Here is a 7,559-nt window from a genome sequence, read left to right on the forward strand (position 1 = left end):
CTTCAAACCTCTGCTACTCCTTCTGATCCGTCACCCAATACTATTCCTTGCACTACCCCCTGCACTATCCCTGGGTGAGTTCAAGATATTTTTTCCCCTCTAAAACAGGGGTGCATCTTATCATCCGGTGCGTCCTATAAAGCGAAAAATATGGTAACAACTTAAATAACACATAGTACACAGTTCTCCTCTTAAGTAGGTTCTAGAATGCATCCTATATTGTTAGCACAATATCTGTGCTTCAGGTATATTTGGGTGTTTCTAACTAATAAGAGAGAAGTGGAGTACTCTGAGAAACTAAGCACATCACACTCAAATTGGTGCAATCAAGATAGTTCCTCTCCTATTAAGGCTGCATCTCAATTTATACTGGTAAGTAAACAAGTCCATATTTGACATGCACAGTAAGTGATTGCAACATAAAACTACTAATGACGACCTGTCTGTTCATGCGTCAGTGGGTTTGTGAGTGACTTACATGCTCCGCCCCTGATCACATGGCGGTGACATCATCACAGGTCCTATATGCACATGGCTGCTGTCCGGCTAGGTGTTTGTAAGTATTCCATAGCAACCGAGACCACAGGGGGTTTGTAGTCCACCCATAAACTGCACAAGGATGCAGGACCTTTAATGACGTTACCGTCATGTAATATGGGGTGGAGCATCTAAGTCCTTTACTCGGAATGAGCGTCACCATCATGTGATCAGGGCGGAGCATGGCGGTGAGGCCATCACAAGTCCATCTCCAGTGCTGTGCTGCTTCTGATCCCTGTTGTATGGGATGAACAGTGTATGTAGCAGTGCTGTGTGTGTGAGGTGCATGTAGCAGAGCTGTGTTGTGCATTGCGCCACCAGAAACACTGATACTATGATTTCCTAATAATTACTAGTATATCTTTAAACATAAATGGTTTGGTTTTTTTCCTCTTGAAAAGCTCGTAATTAGAGATGAGCGAACACGTTCGGCTCCGCCCCTTTTTCGCCCGAACACCGAACTTTGCGAACACTTCAGTGTTCGGGCGAAAAAGTTCGGGGGCCGCCGTGGCAGCGCGGGGGGGTGCGGCGGGGAGTGGGGGGGAGAGGGAGAGAGAGAGGGCTCCCCCCTGTTCCCCGCTACTGCCGCCCGCGCCGCCGCGCATCTCCCCGCCCCCCGGCGGCACCCGGACACTTACGCGCGAACACTGCAGTGTTCGGCAAAGCCGGTGTCCGGGTGCGGATGTGTCCGTAACAGACACGTTCGCTCATCCCTACTCGTAATCAGTTTCCAGGCAGAGTCTTCTTCTAAGTGGCATATTTCTTAACGATCAATGGTCATCTTTATTAGTCTGGAAATAGCTTCTATGTCTCATAGCACTTGTGATCTCTGTCTGGCTGCATCTGTTATTATTAGTACATGCAGAGCGTTTTCCTGTTAAATGAGGAAGCTGTCTGTAGGAGAAAATCTCTGTGTAAGCAGAAAAATAGGCACATCTGACAGTTACAAGTCTTATAATAATTCAGATCTAAGTTTATAAAATTGGATGTTAGTATGCAAAACGAACATCAACACAAAATTAATCATGATACATTCTCTCACAATATCATATGGTCTCGATATGGGTTAACATAAATGACCGTAGTATACAGTAATCCTTACTTCTGCATTCGAAATAAATAAATCCATGTCATAGATATTCAACAAACAGTGAAATGCTGGAAAACAGTAACCAATTAATAATTGTTCATGGATTGTATATTCAGTATTCACTTTATTTAATTTTTTAATTCTGTATATTGCAGCCATTTACAACTACACAGAAGGAACATTGAATGCTCACTGATGGAGAAAACCGTAATAAAAAAATAGAACATACATAATCTATACACTTGTGGTTATTTTTATTTCTCTTTTACATTTCCTACTTTTTCATCCCTATGAACCATCATTGTAAGTTTCATCTTACAATTACAGAGTAAGTACAGCTGCACACAGAGATGTCACAAGTGACAAGATTGTGTGGAATTAAGAGGCTGTTAATCCAACATGTTTTCAATGGCTAGAAGCATTGAAGATAGGACACGTAGAAGACAGGCTATAATAATTGCTGTGTGCCCTGAGAGATGCCAGCAAGGCCAAAGCATTTCTGGCTCCATGCTAGCATATATTCTAATTATTAGAGAAAAAAACATGTGTAGAGCCTGACTGTTAATCAGTCTCTCTGAGACTTTAGTTTTATGATCTTAGCAATGATTTACGGAATATCTCTTTTTCCTCTTCTTAAAGCTGTTATCTTGGAATAAAAAGAAATGATTGAAAACTGTTATTATGCAAGATTCCTCTAAGAATGCAAGCTGTGACCCGATTCCCTAAGCACATCACCAGGGACAAAAAGAATACATATCTCAAAGATTAACCATCAACAAAAAGAAAACAAAGGCAGACTCAGACCAGTGCTCACTAGTCTAATTTTACATTAGAAATGTGTTGCGTATATACAAATATATGTTAGGAATAATTAGTATATTCTGCATATTGTGTAGCACTAAAGGTCTTCTGTTGGAGGAGCATTGATGCACCACTAAACCACTACCGTTCTGTACATTAAAGGGTACTCAAAAGATTATTTGGTAGTTACCTTCTCTGACCTTCCATCAACATTGCTAACGATCCTGATGACCTTTGGTAGATTTGAAGAAAAAAAAAGATGACTGATGCTTACAGGAAAATCAGCGCACTGATTACCATGAGTCTGGCTTCTCTAACCCTCTGTGATCAGACGCATGTTTACTTCTGTGACTTCTAAGCACTTAAATGGTCAATGAATTTTCAACAAACTCGGAATAAATAATTAGTACAGACAAATATAAAAAATGCGATCTACAGTATATTATTGGAGAAAAATGCTTATTTCTCCACTTATCAGACTTCTTTCCTTCTTTCACATCTTTCTAAACTGTGTTCATTCGCTGTGAAAAGCTGAAAAACTATCCTAGTAGACAAGACAGGCTAACAGCTCAGTGACCAATCAGATTACATGCTGCCCATAAAAGTCTATGGAAATGAGAAGGGAAGGAGAAGCCAAGTGAGAAAGAAGCACAGACGTACCCATAGACATGCTGCTGCAGCTAATAGTAAATGTTTTACTGTCTCACAGCTATTGGAATCAGATATGCACTGGTCAGTAGTAGTCTTTTAAAGGGGTTGTTCAGGAATACTACAAAATAGTTTCATCCATACAGCCTGTGGAAACCTGTCCCAGGACTAGAGGATGCATCTGTAGACTGGAGGAGAAAGATGGTGGGACTGCAGAAGGAGCCCAATGTTACACTGTTTGGTCCTGTTAGACTGAATAGTAAACCTGACAGGAATAAATAATGTGTTGTTAGATTCCCCCCTTACGCCTTTCTTCCACCAGTGTACAGATGCATTCTTCCATTCTTTCCCACAGGCTGCATGGACAGTTATTATTTTGTGGCATTCCTGGACATCTCCCTGCTGCTGCTCCTCTGTATATGAAAGACAGAGATAGATGAGCAAGATTTCCTCTTCTCTATATGAATATGTATGTTAGATATCATAGCAGCTGGTCTCCACCCCCTAGCTCTGGGAAATCTGAAAATTAGACAAACCTGAGAATTGGAGAACTTGACTGACACCTTGCTTCATTGCCGGTCTCCAGGCGCTTTTCTGTGACATTTTGTGAAACAGCTAGTACAACTGTCGACACCTGGGGATCATAAATGCTTTTTAGACAACCAGTTCTTGGTTTGTACCAATTTCCCTGAACTTCAGAATCAGTTTCCTAACAGTTTGTGCTGGCTGTCTTCCAAGGTGTTCCTAATTGAAAACCTTGGGAGCCTCACGTGAACTTCTGTTACTGACCATCAGGATGAACTCAGTTCTGTCCTGGATTGTTTTTGGTATCTCCCGATAACTGAAAAAATATGCAGTTAGTGTTTTCCATACCACATAATTCAACATAACAACTTTATTACTACTCAACATGATATCATCCATAGCTTGAAAATAGTTGCAGGTATTAACAAAATCACTACATCTAACAATTTCTGATGAAATTCGACCCATAAATAATGTATTCCGTGACCCCTTTCCATTGAAGTTTCTTGGGCAGAATCCAAGATTGCTGCCATCGTAGTCCCAAAATGTTTTATCTCACCCATCCAAGTGTCCTACAAAGTTTCCTATTTGCATTTCTTTTTGTGCAGAAGATATTTCGAGTGGCCCTGACTTTTGTTTCACCCTGCATAATGAAAGCCACATTGATTATTAGGTGAATTATAAAGTGCAATTGCAGTACTTCAAGGGTTTATTTTGCTTGTATGCAAATTAAACGTACTCACCCTACAACTTTCTATTATCCCTCACCATTTTCATTATATTTATTCGCTATCAGAATGAGGATACTCTTAATTACAGTCAGAGACAGCAAACCTCTCAAAACGTTGTGCAAGAAAGCTAGGATGGAACCACCTAGTGGTACTTTAAAGAAATTGCCTAGAAACAATATACTGCATTCAGAGAGACTCTGTCACCTACTTTTAGTCCTATAAATTAAGCTTATGGGACGAAAGAAGGTGATCCGCTGACTCCGGGGATCTATTATACTTACTTTCCATGTCGTTCCCCCAGTGTGAGGGCTGGAAGCTGCTGCTCAGTGCACTGAGAAGTGACATAAGAAGGCCACCAGTTATAAAATTAGAACGGGCAAACTACTTAGCAGCGCCATTAAATGCATGAGCAGTGACTTCCAGTGCTGACACCAGGGGAACGACAGGGGAGGTAAGTATAACACTTACATTCCCGGACTCAGCGGGTCACCTACTTTTATCCCATAAGCTTAGCTTGCAGGGCTAAAAGTATGTGACCAATTCCCTTTAAAAAGAACCTGCAACCAGTTTCTTTAGAATTAAGCTATTGGCATGATAATATAGCAGTTACTGATGGCTTTCGACACGTTCATGTCAGAAACACAGGTTTGCTATTTATCACAAAAACTCACTTTTATTGCACTACGCTTAGTATGCAAATCAACTATCTGGAGTCCCTGGGATGGTCCCAAAGGCTTACCAACCCTTGGAGTCACTACTCTAACTACTTCCCCTCTTAGCTGATTGACATCTTACTGTGCTTGTGACGTGAGCATTAGTATTGCCGAAATCCGGTGCATGCTCCGTCCATCTCTTACAGGTCCTCTGATAGAGCAATGGAGCTGTAAAGTATCACGAGAGCCAGCATTTACAAGAAGCCCAGAATGTATAAGTGAAGGGAGCAGTAGGGAGCATGCAGGGGATTTGAGTGCTACTAGCCAGTGAGATGTCATTTAACAATGAGGAGGCATGGTTATAGCAGTGACTCCATGACCTAGGAAGCTCTTTCATTTTAGAATAAAAGTGAGTTTTTGTGCTAAATGGCAAATCTGCAGTTTTGGGGCACATTCAAGAGGCTTTTTATACCAGTTTCTGGAGTAAAAAAAAGTCTAAAATTTTTGCATAAGCAGCTATTTGTGCAAAACTGCAACTTTTCTTCTTTTTTTTTACCAGCCCTACTACTTTTTCGGAGGGGTCGTGTCTACCACAGACCAACAAATTTATGTATAATTTATGGCAGGAGCCTTAGACCTGGCATACATTTCTGAGAAGGCACTCTAACGAGCTGGGGATGAGCCTAATATTTAAAGAGCTGTGCACCAGGGTAAATTTTACTAAGCATGGCATCAGAAATGTTGGGCTTAATAGATTTTCCCCTATATGTCTATGTAAAGCAATTAGCAAGTGCTGTAGCATCACTATGGCTCCTGCCACTGGCGAGAGCGATATCGGGCTGTGATTCTTGGCCCGATATCGCCCTTGAAATTCGTCTAAAATTCCCTGGATGTGAGGCCTTTTCACATGGAAACAGACTCGCATCACTGCGGGGTTTCCGGAACCTTCATCCCCTCCACAACAGTCACAGCCACAGCAGGAGATGGCAATGTTCTCCCACTGTTTTCAATGGGGCCGGCGTGGCTGCCGCCGGCCCTATTGAAAACAATGGGCAATATCGCAAAAAGAAAGGAGATTGTTTTTACACAGCATCGCAGGAATTAAAACATCGCAAATGAGAATGAAACCATTGAAAATCATTGGTTTCATATTCATGTGTTTTCACTCCCTCTCACATTGCAAAACAATTGCGCGATTTTCTCACTAGTGTGAAGGAGACCTTATACTGAAGAAACTGGTGACAGGTTCCCTTTAACAATTTGAAAAGTAACATATAGTGATGTGGAAATCAGATAAGGTTGGTATTCAGTGGTGCTAGATGTTTATCTATATTCAGGTGGATACATCTTGAAGAAGTGATTATATTGTGATGGGCAGTTATGACCACTGAGTGCCGTGTGACATGTAACAATGGCTGATAAGGCAATATTATATTCTGTGCTATACATGCCCCTATTCTAAAGGCACTGTACATAGCTTTTACCTATCTTATTAAGGAAAATCTTATCTCATGATTTGTATTATATTTCCACACCTATCTCTTCGTTTTTGTACAATTCATCCTTTGTGTAGGATTTGCCTGAGGCAGCGAAGATCTGTATGTACCTCATACTCCCATAAATGCAGGAGAACACTTAGTCTAGTGGGAAATGGTAGCCTGTTTTATAGTGATCTCTGCTATTATGCACACTGTAAAATGTCAACTTGATGGATTGGTAATTCTATGATCAACATATTTCCAACAAAAAATGCTTGTCATATCAGCATATAAATATTGTATGCCAGATAAAGAAATCAAATTGCAAATCTTTTTCAAAAGCTGACTAAATGTGAAAACATAGAATTATAAACTAAAAGGTTTAATTTAATAAATTCAATGCCATGCAAATGTAATCTGAAGCTCGAGCTCTCAATAATATATTAATGACAATGCTCTTACACCTGAATTAAAATGATACCATCTCGTTTTTTTCTTAAAGGGAACCTGTCCCCAGGTTCATACTGCCCGAATCATTGGCAGCATGAACTTGGCATGAGTATATATATTGGGGGAATCTATGTCTTATTCTGAAACGCTGCAGTGTTTAAGAACAAACATACTTTGAAGATGTACTTCGAACAAAGGATGGAGTCATAGGGTGGCACCACACTGGCCTCTCCCCATTCACATCATTGAGAGGGACAGCTCTCTACCTATACATAAAGAGGGGCAGATCTGTCACTCTATAAGATTCAGACAAGGATAGGCCATGGCAGCGCAAGCCCGTCACTCCAAGGTCCATTCCAAGTGCATCTTTAGAGTATGTTTATTCTGCAACATCACAGCATTATAGACCCCATTTACACTGAAAGATGATCGATCAAAAATCGCTCAAATGACAGTTTGAGTGAGTTTTGAGTGATCATCTTTGCACAGTCTATAGTAGCTAGTTAGCTACTAAAGAGCTATGCAGGCAGAGCAGGACACCACCGCTATCGCTCGGCGAAGAATACAGCTGTTTTGCATAAGCAAACAGCTGCATTGTTCTCCGCGCTTACAGCTTGCGTCCTGCTGTGAACTACTAGTCGGACAT

This window comes from Eleutherodactylus coqui, chromosome 7 (genome assembly GCF_035609145.1).
Source record: "Eleutherodactylus coqui strain aEleCoq1 chromosome 7, aEleCoq1.hap1, whole genome shotgun sequence".
NCBI classification, from domain to species: domain Eukaryota; kingdom Metazoa; phylum Chordata; class Amphibia; order Anura; family Eleutherodactylidae; genus Eleutherodactylus; species Eleutherodactylus coqui.